This window comes from Dasypus novemcinctus, chromosome 11, assembly GCF_030445035.2.
Source record: "Dasypus novemcinctus isolate mDasNov1 chromosome 11, mDasNov1.1.hap2, whole genome shotgun sequence".
NCBI lineage: Eukaryota > Metazoa > Chordata > Mammalia > Cingulata > Dasypodidae > Dasypus > Dasypus novemcinctus.
In genome coordinates, this window is record NC_080683.1 from 60,447,727 (window position 1) to 60,466,302 (window position 18,576).

At 40.0% G+C, this 18,576-nt stretch overlaps 1 pseudogene; it reads left to right on the forward strand.

The window, feature by feature from the left end:
• The window catches only part of LOC101438271 (1-acyl-sn-glycerol-3-phosphate acyltransferase alpha pseudogene), a 46,878-nt pseudogene extending 31,896 nt beyond the window's left edge, over positions 1-14,982 (forward strand).
• Positions 14,983-18,576: the final 3,594 nt, after the last annotated feature.

Below are 18,576 nucleotides of genomic sequence, written 5' to 3' on the forward strand. Positions count from 1 at the left end.
TAATTTAAAGCCCAAAACACTTTTAGTATGCTTTTCCTGAGATTGGAACCTTATACAATACCATTTGGGAAATGCTTCTGTGGGTGGTAATCCTGTACTTTCTGTTTAGAGGGTAGAACTTTAGAAATTTCTTACTGGATTTCAGGAAATATTCTTTTTGGATATGGGACTTTTACCCCTCGTCCAAAGACCTGCACCATTTTGGGAAATAAAGGGAATCCAAAAACAAAGTCAAATATCACATCTGTTTTTCAATTGTTTATAAGATATTTTGAATATTTACAAATGAAGCAATTATACAGCAATGTATGGTAATAATAGTAATAACAAAATTCATTAATTATTTGATACCTGCTCTGTTTCATATGCTGTTCTAGTTTCCTTACAGATGTAATCTCATTTAATTCCCCAAATATCTGTAGGTATTATTATTATTCCCATTTTCATATAGGGAAACTGAGACTCTCTTGCCAAAAATGACACAACTAAGTGGCAGAGATGAAATTGAAATTCAGCTCTCTGACTCTAAAACATGTTCTTTCTCTTATTGTCTCACCCATATGCCTCCCCATCTGTGATTAATAGTAAAAACAAGAAGTATAAATATTAACACTGTAGTAGTTAAAGAATAGAGAATTGATGAGAGATGGTGCATCCAAGAGAATTTTCAGTGACTGAGACTGAAGCTGATATTAAATGTGCAGCATTTAGCTAAATAAAGGAAGAGGAAAAGCCATTCTAAGTAAGGAGAACATTATAAGCAAAGATATGGATTTGAGACTGAAAGCAATAAAAAGTGATCCATCAATAAATTAGCTAAAAGTGATTTTGTTATAACCATAAATAATTATGTCAAAATATATTGCACTGGAAACAAGATAAGCTGGTCAAGGATATGACTGCAGAGTTTAGAAGATTCTGGAACATTCCTGGGTGCTTGCCCTGGGTGAGGTAGGTGCCATCCAAAGAATGACTGACAGCCTTGGAGCTGTCTCATTTCCTTTGGTCAGCCTAGTTCGAAGCCCATGGGAAGGGATCTACATTGAGGAAAGTTTGGTGAAAGAGGCTAAAATGTGCTCTGGAAAGAATGGTGGGGAGAATGGCAGCCTGCTTCAGGGGTGGGAGAGTTATTTACCACTTGCCTTCCTATTTTTTTTTTCTTCATTTTTTTCTCTCCCTTTTTGAAGAGCCACCACAAAATAAAAAAAGCAGTAAATGGTTTTTGTAACATTACCTTCCTCCATTGGGTTAAATCTTTTTTGAGAAGATGAATATGGCCAGGAATTCATCAAAAATTCAAATAAATCTTTTTATACAGCTCTGGTAATTGGTTCACTGGGGAGAGCCTCCTATTCAGAGGCATTAGGTGACAATGCAAAATATGTGGACTGGCCTAGAAGAGTTTCCCAAACTTATAAGACTCACTGGCAGTATTAAAAAAAAAAAAAAAAACTAAACTAAAAATCAAAACTTACCCCAGATCATTCTCCAAACATTCTGATCCAGTGGTTCTGGCAACCTGCCTGGGTTTTTGTATTTTGAACAGGTTCCCAGGGTAATATTTATTATCAGGGAAACTTGGGAAACATTTCACTACATCCTGATTGCTCAAGACCTGGTCCAGCAACCTCAACCCACCGCATAGGTATCACTTGGGAGCTTGTTACAACTGCAGCATCTCAGGCTTCTCTCCCACCTATGCAATTAAAATCTGCATATTAATAAAATCTTCAGATGAATTCATATAGATCCTGAAGTATGAGAGGCAATGTGCTTCTCCAATTTTAATGTACAAATAAATCTCCTATTCTCTCCTTAAAATGCAAATTCTGATTCAGTAAGTCCAAGGTATGGGGTGGGGCCAAGACTGCATTTCTAACAAGCTCCCAGGTGACTCAGGTTGCTGGTCTGCAGACCACACTTGCAGGAATAAGGGTCAAAACTGAAGGTCAGTGTGAGACTTGATAGTATGAAACAGAATATACTATTAGAGTTCACTCCTTTTTTTCCCAAACTATTACATTAATTAAATTTAAAATTGGAAAATTTATAGTCAGGAGTCAAAAGAAGAGAAATGCTTGGTTATGAATTACTGGGAGAATTAAAAAGTTTAAATTGGACTCCATAACCAGAAAGAGTGTCCTATGGCTGACAATCTTGAGATAGTGGGGCAAGGATCTTGACCAATGATTGGTATGTAGTAGGTGCTCAAATAATATTGAGTGAATGAACAAATATTGGATAAATCCGTGAGAGGTCCAGTATCTGGACCTCAGGAGTACTCAATCAGGAGATCAATGAGTTAGGGAATGATTAAATGGTAAAGTCAATGTATTTCTAAGGATATGTAATATTTAAAAGAAAGTAATTCAGAATGTCTCTTGCCAGGGTCACCTTCCAAGCTCAGCCCAAGAAGCTTCTCAAGAACCCCGAGTCCCTTTCCATGTATCCACGATCTACCCCCGTTAGACTGTGAAATCCCAGATGATCAGATCTTTGTCTTATTCATGCTCATCCCTCACAAAGCCTTGGACATGGTAGGTATATGTTAAATATTATGGAATTGAATCAAAGCATGCTTAAAATTTACACTCAAAAGTGAAAACTATTTCTGGAGTTTCTGGAAGGTACATGCTTGTTTCATGCTTGTATGCTCCTATCCCGTCCTCACTAGAAGGTATATATTAGGGGGGAAAGAAACTTGTTAAGAAAGGATATCTGGAATGAAGAAGCAAATCCCTCATGTTTCTGTGCTTTGGAGCTGAAGGGCATTAAGATTTTACATTCCTGCAATAGGCACAAGGATGAGTACAAGCTTACCTGGTGTCATCCAAGAACTAGATCTTTATTTTTTTATAAAGTTCTCCTCTGAAGTATTCTTACTAAGCCTGCATAAAGTAAACTGCCCGAGTTTCTCAGTACTAAGGAATGGACAAACTGTACGGTTTTTTCCATTAGAAGTTTCATAGAATCTATTATACTTCAAATGCTCAGTGATATCATCAGAAATATTGGGAGGTTTTTTGTTAGGAGAATATTTGGCTCATCAGGTGATTAGAGCTTCAGTTGCATTTGCAAACAGCAAATGTAAATGAATTTGCAAAAATAGTCCTCAATCTAAAAAGAGGTTTTCCTTTCCAAATTCCTTGCAATACAGGAGCAAGCTTTAGCAGACATAAATTGGAAAGGATCTGGAAAACCTCTTTTTTTTTTTTTTAAGATTTATTTTAATCGCACCCTCCCACCCCCCTTGTCTGTTCTCTGTGTCTATTTGCTGCATCTTGTTTCTTTGTCCGCTTCTGTTGTCATCAGCTGCACGGGAAGTGTGGGCGGTGCCATTTTGGGCAGGCTGCACTTTCTTTCACCCTGGGCGGCTCTCCTTACGGGGCACACTTCTTGCGCGTGGGGCTCCCCTACACGGGGGACAACCTGCGTGGCACCGCACTCCTCCCGCACATCAGCACTGCGCATGGGCCAGCTCCACACGGGTCAAGGAGGCCCGGGGCTTGAACCGCGGACCTCCCATGTGGTAGACGGACGCCCTAACCACTGGGCCAAGTCCGTTTCCCTGGAAAACCTCTTTGGACAATGTGCTGACTGAAATGGAAAGTTTACACAATAAAATTACTAATACCTGAAAATTTTAAGACTACAGGAAGGAAAATGAAGTACAAGTAAGACTAGATTTCAGGGAAACGGACTTTGGCCCAGTGGTTAGGGCATGTGTCTACCACATGGGAGGCCTGCGGTTCAAGCCCCGGGCCTCCTTGATCTGTGTGGAGCTGGCCCATGCGCAGTGCTGATGCGCGCAAGGAGTGCCGTGCCACACAGGGGTGTCCCCCGCGTTAGGGGAGCCCAACGCGCAAGGAGTGCACCCATAAGGAGAGCCGCCCAGCGCGAAGGAGGGAGCAGCCTGCCAAGGAATGGCGCCGCCCACACTTCCCGTCTGCTGACGAAAACAGAAGCAGACAAAGAAACAAGACGCAGCAAAAAGACACAGAAAACAGACAACGGGGGGAGGGGAGGGGAATTAAATAAATAAAAATAAATCTTTAAAAAAAAAAAAAAAGACTAGATTTCAGAGTTTTTATTGAATTTCTCTTTATGTTTTAAGTAGTCCTTCTAAAGCTGTTAGAAAATTCCCTGGCTGCAACTGCAGAGAGCAAGAGCCTCGGGGATATCTATTCAAGGCAGGTGAAGTTCCACGAAGTGAGCCAGGTCAGTGGTTAACATCGAAGCTAACAAATCAGCTCCAATAATTGAAGCAGCTGAAATTCATCTCAGGATTTTCAAGCCACCAATACTTGCAATTGCTGGTTACTAAGGTTAAGCATCCCACACATTGACACAAATCCCGAATCTCCTGTGAATCTGCCTGCACCTTTCCTTGTCTTGCTTTGGGAGTAAGTAAAAGAAGAGCTGAGGCAGATAAGACAAAAAAGAGAATAAAATGTTTATTCAAAATTTCATGCTTGAAATCTGAATCTTTTTATGATACTGTTCATTGGAAATTGTTTCCAACAAACTTCAGAGAGATGATGCCTTTCAAAATCTAAATAGAATTCCACTGACATAGCATACGATAGAATTCAAGTGACTAAAATCCTCTCATAGCATTATTAAAGTGTACTTTTTTAGAGATTTGTAACAATAAAATGCTACTTGATACAGGAGTATTAAGGAATAGAGATGTAGTTTCACAGTGCTGTGGATAGAATCATTTTTGAAACACCAACAGTAATAATTTGATGGGGGAATAAATGGTATAATTGTGTATGCACTTGATCTTAGCCATTAAATTGCCCAAAAATAAAAGCTGGTATGTTTGGCCTATATGAATGCACTAATGCTAAGCATCTTTTCTTTTACAGTATCTGTTAAAACAGAAATTATAAATTGGACAAGTAGTGGAAATGATCATTAGAAAGAAGCTAGAGGAAGATATTTGATTTAGCTGGGGAGATTTTTAAATTACAATCCCCCTTCCCACATGCCACAATCAGAAGCAGGGGATGAGGACAAGCATTGCGATTTATAATTCAAAAACAGCTTCCTATGTGATCCTCCAACTCCTATAAAAAATAAAGTTTTAAAAAAGCACATACACACATATTACTACTTTAAGAAATTGAGGATGATTACTTTTCTGACCAATTCAAGGAGAAAAACAATTATTTATAGTCATATAATTGAAGTTTTTAGAACTATAAAAATCCATAGAAATCACAATACCCAGTTCCCTCATTTTATAGTTAAGCTGAAACCAGAGAAGTTTGATGACTAATTGCTAGAGATTATATGGTTGTATGATTAAAGGAGCTTTTCTATAACTAATCAGTATATGGGGACCTCTTATATTTTTTGAATATAACATTTAAAAAAAATAGAGAGGAAAAAACATACAATAGAAAGTTGCATCAGTGAATCTATAGTGCATTCTTTAGCAAACAATTATTGAGCATCTACTCCATTAGGCATTGCTATTGCATGTTATTTCTAATACTCACATCTACTCTAGGCGATAAATATTACCACTTTCCCTATTTTATATACTGGGATAGAAGAGGATAAGGGCAGAGAATGGTTAATTAATTTTTCCAAGATCACATAAACAGTTTTGGTAGAGCTGGGAATTGAACTCCAACATTCTAAATCTGGAGCTTTCACACATAACCTCTATGCCAAACTGTTCTGCTGTGCTACTTACCATTTTCAGGGCACTCTACCAGCTTCTGGAAACACAATAGTGAAAAAGTCCTATTTTCTTAGAGCTAACATAATAAACAAGCAAACTAATTACTGAATACTTACTTTCAATTTTTCATAAGTACCGCAAAGAACAGAAGCAAGGTATTATGAGAGGGAACACCTTAAAATGAGAGGTGAGGGAAGGGAAGGCATCTGAGAAAAGGTATCTAAACCCAGGCTGAGAAGAGACCATTAATATAAAAGAATTTAAGGCACAGGAAATATCATGTGCCAAGGCCCTTGGATAGAAGAGTTAGTTCATCCTCGTCAAGGAACTGAAAGAAGGCCATTGTGACTGAATATGGGTAGTATTCAGAACAGTGATACCAGAAAAGATGGGAGAGGCAAACAAGGAGGGCCAGAATTTATTTCTCAGTGGGTGGGGCAGATATCCTTCTGGTGAAAAAGAGGAGGTCCATTCAGGGGAAGGGGTTCATACTTTCATGCTCCCTTGCCATATTCCCTTACTTTCCTCCTCTTTACAGTCATCTACTAAAGTCTCTGTCATCTCCTCTTCCTTTATGCATAGTCTTCCTTCCCAAAGAAACTACTGTCATCATTCTCAATGACTTCAACATTCATGGGATTATCAGCCAATGCATAGGCCTCTCAATTTCTTACTAACACCGTCTCTAATGTTCTTGGCTCTACTCCACTCCATGGTTATATCCTAGGCCCTATGCTTCATCATCAGGTATTGCTCCACCATAGAAATCTCAATTTCAGCTGTTTTATTCTCTGATCACCACGTTCAATCTTTCCAGCTCATTTGTTCAATACCCTCACTGACAAAATTTCATGAACTTTATTAAGACCTCCATTTTCTCACTATTTATCAGCACATCTTTGCTCATCACTCCCTAAATATAACCACCAGAGTAAGGAAAAAGCCCTGGTTGATGACATTTAACAAGTTGACCAACTTCATGATCACCAACTGCAAATAGACCCTCAGAACACCAGCAATCTCACTTCTTCTCCATTGTTTGCTACTCTCCAAGGTAATTATTTTATACATTTTCCCTGCCCCTCAATTTTTCCCCGTTCTCACCATGTGATGACCTCACTTCATGTTTCATGGAGAAAAAATGAGCCATCTTACAGGAACTCACCCATCTTCCCATCACCAAATCTGTAAACCTCCCTGCCACAGCACCCACTTTCTACTCCTTCCCTCCTCTTAAAATAGAGAATGTATCTCTCCTCCTATCATATGTCATACTTGCTTTTCTGGATCCCATCTCCCTCACCTTTTCAAGGGCTTAACTCTGGCAGTAACACCTCCTTTTCCATATCATCAATTCTCCATTTGTACTGGACTGTTCTCATCCACCTGAAATTTCCCTAGTGTTAGTTTTTAAAATATAGGAAATAAGCAAACAAACTTCACTGGGCCAACATTACACTACATCTCCATTTCTTCACTTCTGGTTTTCCTTCTACCCTCACTAGTTTATATATAAGGATTCCCATCACTTTTTCCAGAGGTTTTTTTAATCCCTTTTCTCTCCTCTCTACCTAGGTGATCTAATTCAGTCCTGAAGATTTAAGCATCTTCCAAATTTACATGTCTGGCTCCAACCTATATTTACTTGATACCTAACAGGCATCAAAGAATTAATCTGATTCAAATGCATCGCTTAATTTTTTCCCAAAATGTTATCCTCCCCTAAGTGGGTGGGCTGGCACAGTAATTTATGTTTCCAGGGAAAAGCCTGCTCATTTGGGTTCTAGGGAAAGAATTGTGTTTTCTCAAACTATGATATTTTGCCTTCTCCCACAGTTTCCCTGGGTCCTAACTAACAATATTATTCTTCAGCCCTTCTTTCCACTATGCTTTAAAAGACAAATGTAAAAGACAGTGTTATTCTTCACAGTTTTTTAAAGAAATGAAATCCTCAGAAAATAATACAGAAATGTGAAAAAGTGAAATTCAAGCATCAACCAGTCAGCAACTACAAGAGGCAGTCTCGCTGTGTACATTCCAATAGGCTTCTGAGTATCCACCTAACCTACCAATAGTCCTACTATGTACAAGACCTCCGAAGGAGAAAGATGGCTGTGTATCTAAATTACCCAATACTCTAAGCCTAGGCTTTAATGACCCATTGCTGGCCTGACTAAATACCATTTGGTGACAGAGTATGTTATAATTTAATATTTTCTTCCACCACAATTCCAAGTATGAGTTGACTTCTTCTTCCATGACTTTGGTATATATCTTTTAATTACTCACGACCAAAAATAAGTACATAGTCCACAGGGCACATTCAGTGCACTGTTTGAAAAGCACATCATTATTTCAAGAAGTTAAACACCCCAGGAGAACTAGCTGTGTGAGTAAGCCCTATACACATTGACTATTGAAGCATAATAAAGCTAATTATCATTCACATAATCTTTGCATTTATGAATTCTAATTCCTACAGTGAACAACACTTCCTCCAAATGGCTTCTGACAAGTGACTCAGCTGGAAGAATTAATCTAAACAGTATAGTACAAAGAACAGCTTTTCCTTATAGTGATGGAATTTTGAGCATTAGTCAAAATAATTAATTGAGATCTTACAGATATAAAACCAAAAGGAAAAACACATCAGATAATCAGACAGAATGTCTTTAATTAAATGTAAATTTCATATAAAGGCTGATTTCTCATTTATACCAATACTGCTGGCATGGAGACACTTGAAGATCAAGCAGCATTTCAGTTTGACAGCATTTGCTAACTTATTTCTGTTCAAGTGGCTAAAACCAAGCACAATAATTGTGAAGATCGATTTTTATTTGTATTTGTAGAAGAAATAATTTAGATCACTTTTGTGTCACTGGCATGTAAAATCTATTCCTTTAATTTAAAGCTAGCTTCTTTTAAAATATTATTCAAAATTTTAAAAAATGGTAAAAGCAAGCACTCTGCATGGTTTTTAAGCATAGTTAATCTGTATTTCTCTGGATTCTTATGGGTTGAGCAGAACTTTAGTTGCTTCTTCAATTTGTCTTTTGCTGCCGTTGAGCCATTTCACTGTTCACTGGCAGCTAATTCAGAGAGTAAACAAATGTAACTAAGGAAGAAGGCAAACTCATTAGAATAAACAAATTCATAGCCAAAAACTAAAATTTAGGTTACAGGGGCCAGGGTAACAGTAGGGAATTGGGGGATTAATGCTCAAATTGTGCAGTTTCTGTTGGGGTGATGGAAAAGTTTTGGTAATGGGTGGTAGTAATGGCAATGCTACATTGAAATGAAGTTAACACTGAAATATGTATTTGAATGTGGTTAAAAGGGGAAAATTTAGGTTGTATATATGTTACTAGAATAAAAGATTTTAAAAAGCTGTAGTACAGTACAACACAAGCAGGAAACCCTAATGGAACTATGGACTATAGTTAATAGCACAATTACGATAATATTCTTTCATCAATTGTAACTAATGTAACAAACTAATTCAAGATATTAATAATGGGAGGGGGGGTTATGTGGGAACTCTATTTTATGCATAGTTTTTCTGTAACCTACAACTTCTCTAAGAAAAAAAGAAGGTAAATTCATCAATTTTCCTGGTTTTTGGTAATAAATGCATGGAGATTAATGGCTGATTTGTGTCTAGCTTCACCCATACCAACATGGATCCTTTCTCAAAAATAACGGGGATGCCTGTAGTCAAGCAGACCTTGCTCTTATAAAGCTAAGCACATGTTTACCATATGACCCAGCAATTTCTCCCCTAGCCATTTACAGAAGAGAAATGTAAATATATGCCTACACAAAGACCTGCCCATGAACCTTGATAACAGCTTTAGTTTTTATCATTAAAAACTGTAAATAACACAAATGTTCATCAACTGCTGAATGGACAAACAAGTTGCATATAATGGAATATAACTCAGGAATAAAAAGATACTGTTCCGCTAGATAAAATGCTTTGCCATATATATAAAGAGAGAGAGATTGATATAGCAACTCAATTAACTCAAGCATAAAACAGCAACCCAGACATATATTTATTTATTTTATTAAATTTCTGTTAATAATTGGAAGAATACAAAATAAGCAAAGGAGTGTCTATGAAAGGGATCCAACTGCTACATCATAACCTTTACAATATATATACTATAGATATAAGCCCACCAAACCAGGGAATACACCAGCATAACTGGCCCACATCTGGCCAGAGTCCTGACTGGATGCAATATATATAGTTAGTGAACATTTGTTAATTGAAAGAATACAAAATAAGTGAAGGATTGTCTATATACAGGGGACCAACTGCTATATCCCAATCCCTCACGATATGCATACATACATTCACAAGCTCACCAAACCGGGGGAACACACCGACATACCTGACCCACCTCTGGCCAAAGTCCTGATTGAATGCAATACACACACACATATATATGCATAAGCAGTTTAATAAATCAATCCTGACAATTAGACTGAGAAACAAGAATAACATAACCAGTCAAAAGATTAAATCAATATTGATCGGAGTCACAGAATGACAGAAAAATAGAACAGTCTTACATACAAACGCACCAACATCTAGCTCAGGGCTGGGAAGCCCCGAATCAGCAGCCAGTACCAGAGTCTTGATTGAAAGCAATGCCTGTGCAGAGCACCCTCTCCCAGAGTGGGACTTCAACTGGTCTGATCAGGGACTATCCCTTTTATTGCGCTCATAATCAGTGAACTCAGTACTATTGATGCCAACTTGTGAGTACTGCATCAGTTCCCGAGGAAGTGGCCAGCCTCCTCAGGAAGGAATAGAACACTCTCTGGGCAGTACATTCCAAGGTCTATGCATCAATTCCTGAGAAAGCGGCCAGTCTTCCCAGGGAGGACCACAATACTTCCCAGAATGCACCCTATTTGTTCTTATTTGTTACAAAATATTCCCAATGTGCCCACTGTTCTAGATCTCATCACTCCTCAGACACATGAAGAGTGCTGATCAAAGGAATTGGTTTGCTGATTAACAAAGCTTCCTGCATGATTTTTCACTTTCATGTTTGAACAATCGCAGTAAAAATTTTCCCAATACAGATGCAAACTACTGATAGATGCAATACCAGGGATAACTCTCGAAAGCATTAAGCCAAGTAACAGAAGATGGACTCAAAAAGCTCCATACTGTATGACTCGATTTAAATGAAATTCTGGAAAAGGCAAAACTATGTGAACCAAAAATAATTCATTTGATTGCTAAGAACTGGGAGCAGGCGAAGACTACAAAGGGGGAAGTGGATTTGACTCAATGGATAGAACATCCGCCTACCACATGAGAGGTCCAGGGTTCAAACCCAGGGCCTCCTGACGACCCATGTGACGAGCTGCCCCATACGCAGCGCTAATGTGCTCAGGGAGTGCCATGCCACAAAGGGGTGTCACCCGTGTAGGGGGGCCCACACACAGGGAGTGCACCCCATAAGGAGAGCTGCCCAGTGTGAAAAAAGTGCAGCTTGCCCAGGAGTGGTGCCGCACACATGGAGAGCTGAAGCAGCAAGATGACACAACAAAAAGAGACACAAATTCCTGGTGCTGCTGACAAGAATGCAAGCAGACACAGAAGAACATACAGCGAATGGACACAGAGAGCAGACAACTGGGGAGAAGGGAGGGAAATAAAAAGTAAATAAATAAGTAAATAAATCTTTTAAAAAAAAAGACTACACGGGGACATGAGGAAATGTTATGGTATGGTGAAAAAATTCTATGCTTTGAGTTCATTGGTGGTTACTTACATAAATACATATGTAAAAATTCTTTAAAACTATACACACCAAAAGGATACATTTTGCCATGTGTAAATTATCCTTCAATAAATTCACTCTCTTTTAAAAAGTGTAGAACATGGTCTCTGACCTTAGGGACTTTACAGATGGTAAGATAAGTCACTGGACAGTGAAAAGATACCCAAGTATATATTTTGAAAAAAGAAGACAAAGGTCTTACAAGATATGCTGATATAAACTCCCCTTATGTGATTCCTCTTGGGTTTAATTATAAGGCAATGGAATGTAGAAATTATTATGTATGAAGTCATATTTTCTGAAATATTGTTAATTGTGGCACTTCAACAAGTAAGGAATTACTTTTGAAGCTTATAAGAGTGAAATTAGTTGAATTTTCTAATTGTAGTTGGTGAAACCTAATCAGATTCTAAAGTGTTTAAATAATCTTTAGCATCAGGGAGGCTTAACTTGTGGAATGAAAGTGTACTCTTTTATAGGTTATTCTCCTGGTTGTAAACAACATGATTTTTATCACAATTCTGCAGTCAACTTATTTATCTCTGGACCTGCAGTATACTTGTCATCTGAAAGAAAGGCCAAAATTATTGCTTTGGATGGATGACTTCCAGCTTTTAACTGGGTTATAGCTGAGACTCCATACTAAGTTGTTCCTTTAGTTATGTAGGCTTTTCTTTTCTTTCCAGAGAGACTCTTGGGCCTACTGGTGGATACTTTCTTGGCTCGCCATCATGTTGTAGTATGAAGGGCTTCTCAGTGGCCTCTGTTTTTTCAAGTGTATCTCAACACTTCTCTCCCCATATTCCTCCTCCCTCACCTCTGCTTCCCCACACAGTCCCCCAGCTAATGAGTGAACTTGGAATTGCAGTTCTCAGGGTACTTGCCAAGGAATGTAGCAGAGTTATTTCCAAGCAATATCTTCCCAAAAAAATTAGGCAAGAAAGATAGTTTATGAGAATTGCCTCACTGTCTGGTTTTTTAAATCCTTTGTCTGAACTCACAGTAAGAAATACATTTTGCATTTGACCCAGTGTACACATTTGAATGAAATTTTGAAATGTTTGATCACATCATATCCTGAGCACTCCTCCATCCCCTATGGACCAGAATTATTTTTACTGAGTCATACTTTGGGTGAATGCCATAAACCCATATGAGAATCATTATTATGTTAATTATTTAAAATATTGTTGAGGGCTTTGTTTATTACACTACACAGTATCGCTCCTATGGGAATCAATCGTAGAAAAATCTTTCTGTTCTCACCGTCATGAATAATGGTGATAATCCTATGTGACTAGTTTATTTTTTCCTATGAAAATCTTGTTTCCTTTCTCATGTCGCCCGTAAGAAGCCTTAGAGTCACATTCACAGGCTACCTCTAGAAAGTCTGTTAGATTTTTGTGGCTAAAATTTAGACCATTAATCTCACTCCTAGTTCCATTTTACTTTTCTACGCTTTACTCTTTCCTTTGCCTCACATTTATTAGTTTAATTTTTAACCCTTTTACTTCCATCTTTATATGCCGCTTTAAATATCTGTGAAACAGAAGAAAAAAAGGAAAAAAGAGGAAGGAAAAGAAAGAGGGAGGAAGAGAAAGAGAGAGAATGGTCTCCATGGATGGTGATAAAACTCTAGATTTTAAGACTTTATACCTTACATATTCAAAATGAAATTAATATGAAGAACAAATTCAGAACATTTTATCCTACTTGTATCAGAAACAATAATTACAGAGAAACCATGTTGCTAATATCTTAAAGCTAATTTTCAAAAATGCCTTTAGAATCTTACCTGACATGAAAGTGTTCCATATGAATTATAAACTATACATGGACCAGTAAGAAAAAACTTCAAGGAAAAGCCGCCTTCTTTAATTGTATATAATTTGCCATAATGGCAGGGAGTATAGTATTTTCTATATTGCCCAAGATAATGGTGTTGAAACACTACATGATACCTAAACGGAAAGAACAGTTTCTTCTGCGAGAAGCAAATAATATGCATTTTGCCAGTGGCCAAGGTGAACTTCAGCTTCAAATACATTTCTAAATAATGAAATAGATCAGGATATCGGAGAACAGATAACATCAACTATGAAAATGTGCATTTAGCCAAACTTTTTAAATAGAGCCTTGTACTTCGAAAACAAGAAAATTATTTGGTAGCATCAACAAAGAAGTCAAATTAATTATCTAATGATATTTTGGGAAATCACATCAAAATTAGACTTAAGTAATACCCATTTGAAAAGTTGTCTTCTTAAATCTGTTAGTTGAGTAAATCAAATATTAATATCCATCCCTCTAATTTTCAAGCAACTTAAATGATCTCTTAGTACAGTGGCTATAACTTTCTGGATACTGGTATGTAAGGAATCAAGGACAAATAATACTATTTCCTTTAATAGTCCATCTCCAAGTGTTAAATGAACTGTTCTCAGCGGAAACCGACAGGCGGTAGAGAGGGGAGGGGGGATAGCGGCAGCAGCAGCCCCAGCCCTTCGAGAGAGACAGCAGGAAGGAAGGGAGGGAGGGAACTGGGAGGCAACCCCCCACTATTCCTACTGCTATGGACCCAGCCTCCCAGCCCCACCTCCCCTCCAGTGGCTGGGGATAGGACACCCCCAAATCCTGTTGCCTTCTTGGCACTGACACCCCAATTGAGGCGAACACAACCAGCCACCACCACCGCTGCTGCAGCCTGGCTGGGAGGGGCCGGCCCCCCAGGTGCCCCCACCCCACCGAGGTGGTCAGAATGGAGCTGTAGCGAGGGGCATGGACGGAGCTGCTGCTACTCTCCCTGCTGCCCGCCCTGTGGTTCTGTAGCCCCAGCGCCCAGTACTGCTTCTAGATGGCCTTCTGCAACGGCTGGATCCTCTCCCTGGCAGTGCTCGCCATCCCCGGGTGTGCCGTGGGACGCAACGTAGAGAACATGAAGCTCTTGCGTCTGATGCTGCTCCTCCCGGGTGGAGGTGCGAGGGGCCCACCACGCCCCTCCCTCACAGCGCTACCTCATCGTCTCCAAGCATCGGAGCTCCCTGGACCTGTGAGATTGCTGGACGTCCTGCCCGGCCACTGGCCCTACGGCCAAGCGCGAGCTGCTGTGGGCCCGCTGTGCCTCGCGGGCCTGTTGGCTGCCTGGCGACGTCACTGTGGGGTGCGATCAAGGTCATGCTGTGGTCGCCCAGACCCCTCTCACCCAGGATGTGCATGTCTGGGTCTTCCCTGAAGGAACGAGAAACCACAACGGCTCCAAGCTGCCCTTGAAACGTGGCACCTTCCACCTTGTGGTCCATGCGCAAGTTCCCATTGTCCCCGGAGTCATGTCCTCCTACCAAGACTCCTGCAAGGAGCGCCGCTTCACGTGCGGGTGCTGCCTCCGGTGCCACAGAAGGGCTGACACCAGATGAAGTCCCAGCTCTGGCGTACAGTCTGGTGCTCACGGTTTTCCCGCCGCGGAGGCAGCTAGCTATCTGAAGATGCCTGGGGGCCTAGGTGTAGCGGAACTCTGAGCTCCCCTTAATCCACCCCCACCGTTCTCCCTACATCTGCCAACCAGTGGGCCCTGAAGTGGGCAGAGCCCTCTTCCTCTTTCCCCTCTGCTCACCTGTTCTCCTCTTTGGAATCTTCAAATTCCGAAGTGAATGTGGATACAGCGCCACCCCTGCCCCTTCCACCCCCACCCCCTGTGAACTCTGGCCTCGGTGCAGTCTCCACTCTGACTTCCTGTCATCTTGTCTGTGGAACAGTTGCCTGCCCCCATCTAGAGTGGCTCAGCCTATACGAGGGTGGGGAGCACTCCTTACCATCCCCAGTGGACACTCTTTCTTTGTGGTCTTGTTTCCCCCTGTGCCCTACATTGGCCAATGGACTCATCCATTGTGTCAATGGACTCATCCGTTTACCAGGAAGATTCCTCACCCAGTGGCTAAAAGCTGATACTGCCAACTCCTTCTGGAACAGTCCTCCCAGGCACCTCCTGGGAACAGTCTCCTCAGTACCTTCAACTTCCCTCCCAGTGGAAATTCCCCCGCCAGTGGGGGCAGGACTTTTCAAACTCAGAGGTCTCATCCCTGCCCTTACCCAGATGCACAAGGTTGCACACGCACCTGGATGCACACAGCCAGTTTGGTCTCCACATTTCTCTGCTTCTTCCTGTCCCCAAGGTACAGTTCTTCAGTGGTCCTGGGCCCACCCAGCACCCTGCAGCCCTGCTGTACCATTCTGACCAGACACAAGGGGAAGAGGCAGACAGCAGGTGCTGCACTCATTTCTGTTTCCTGGGAGTTGGAGAACCAAACTGAACCCTGGCTGGAGGTGACAGGAGGGCTTTTAGTTTATTTCTCTTTCTTTGAAGGCTTCCCCTTTCTGGGCCACTTTTCATCTCCTCCCTGTGACATTAGCCACTCCCTGCCTCCCACCCCAGGCCCGTTCTCCCAATCAGGGAGATGGTCTGGGCACGAGAGAACAGGAACGGACCTGGCTTTGTGTGGTTGATTTTTATTAATTATCTGGATAACAGCAAGAAACTGAGAATAAAGAAAGAGAGAGATTTTAAAAAGAAGAAAGAAAAAAAAATGAGCTATTCTGGTGTTACCTTGATTTTGCCTATCTACACCCCACCCCCAATCCAGCTTTATATTACAACTATATGATGATACCTATATAAAGAGAAAAGGGCTGGGAGTGGAAAAATAATTAACTTATGGAAAAATTTAAGGATGAAGTATTTGATAAATAGATCTACTGATAAACAATAATGGGAAAAAGAGCTTGAATGAAATTAGTGTAATTATGATATCTGATATTATATTAATAATTAGTTTAATACTTTCAACTTATAATCAATAGTCTTAATGTTTTAGTTACTCAAATAAATTAACTTTCAGCAATAATGCAATTGTTGAATAATAACTTCCCTTTGTTGGAGAAAAGAGCAAGCAAGAAGCATTCTCTTTTTGAAATCAAGTCTTCTTGCTCCTCTGGTCTCCTTCCATATAATCTAGTCTTCTCTGATTGTCACCTCTCACTTTCCATTGGTTTTGACTCCCCCTCCACCTCCTCAACCCAATCTCTAAATGTGGGAGTCCCTCAGCATTAAGTCTTGGGCTCTCTTCTTTTCTCACCCCATATACTTCTCCTGAATCACCTCAGCCACTGTAGGAGTTGCACATACCATCTATTTGCTAATGGATCCTAAACATATATTCTAGTCTTGCCCATGCCTTTGTACTTTGACTCCCATATTCATTCAGGTAAATATTTATTGAGTTATTGAATGCCCACAATGTGCCAGGTATCATCAGTGGTGAACATGACAAAGTCTCTGCAGGCATATACACAATAAACAAGTAAAATATTTATTTGTGCTAGAGGCAAAAATTGCTAAAGAGAAAAATTAACAGGATACAGGAAAAAAGTGTTAAAGTTAAGGAGAACACCATTTTAGATAGAGTGGTCAAGGAAAAAAATCTCTGGGAAGTCACAATAACATCAGAGACCTGAATAGAGTTGGCGCCAAGAACAAGCAAAGATCTATGGAAAGATATTTTTGAGGCATAAGGAACAGTAAGTGCAAAGGTTCTGAAGCATAAAGGGCCAGAATACAAGTGTGCCTGGAGCAGAGTGAGTGAGGGGAAGAAAGGAGGAAGATGGGATCAGGAAAGTAAGCAAAGGCCAGAACTAGACCTTGTAGACCATTTCAAGAGCTTTAGATTTTATTCTAAATGAGATGAGAAGCCTGTGGTGGGTTTTGAGCAAGTGAATGGTAATGGTCTGATCTAGATGCCCACTTGATATCTCTATTTGATAGGCTGGGAGGCTTGGAAATTCCAGTAAGATTTGCTGTTGAAGTCTTGAGTCTGAAATCCATAGGGGAAGCATCAGGATGGAAACTCAAAAAGAAGTAGAGAGTGTAGTCTTGAGGCAGAATTTCTTCTTCTGGAAACCATATTCCCTGCTCTTAAGGTCCTCACCTTATTGGATGAGGCCCACCCCAATATGGAGAGTAATTGCCTTTTCTTCAGTCAGCTGATTATAAATGTTAATCACGTTTACAAAATACCTTCACAGCAACATCTAGGCCAGTGTTTGACCAAGCAACCTGATGCCATAACCCAGCAAAGTTGACATAAAATTAACCATCACAATCTCCTTTTGTCTCCCACATCCATTCCATGTTAAAAAGCAGAGCTTTCTACCTTTATAACAGATGACTAATCTACTTGCTTCTCTCTGCCTCTCATGCCACCAAAATAGTCCAAGCCTATAGCCATCTCTAACCTAAATGACACAGGGGCCAGATGGATCTTTTACAGTTTTGATTTTCCATCAACAACTTCTAATGCTCTAAAAGTAAAATCCATACTCTGCCATGATGTACAAATACCACGTGATGGGGTCACTGGTCAGCCCTTTGACATATCACACCACTCTTGCTATACTTCCGATGCTTTAGCCACAGTGACCTTGATCATTTCCTTTTCACACCTTTCCAGCCTCAGGGTATTTAATTTACTATTCTTCCCACCACTTGCTAATGGCTGACTCTTCTTATCTCCCAATCTTAAACGAAATGTCACCTCCTTTGAGAGAATGTCCTTGTCCACCCAATTCACATGTGTACATTGTATTTCCCTGTTATTCTCTGTCACAGCATGCTCTCCTTTAATTTTGTAGTGCTTTTTATACTATGAGCTTCAAAAAAGGGACCATGTCTGTCTTATTCTCTACTGTATATGTGGTCCCAGAATCATGTCTGGAATCGATAAGCATTAGTTGAATGAAGGGTCATTGATCCTGCTATCTCCCTGCATCTTGTGGAAATATTTATAAATATTCAAGGCTTTCTCTCTTAAAAATAGACATATTCCTAAAATGCCAGCAAAAACAATAATGTGTCTAAGAAATCAAGTAATTTGCCTTCTACTATAAACTTGGTACATATTTCCACATGAAAAAAAAATCCATTCCAAAAAATAATTTAAGTAGAATTAAATAATAACAAATCTTTGAAAACCACACATCCCATTCATCAAATATCAATTGAATGGAAGGTATGGCATTTTTAAC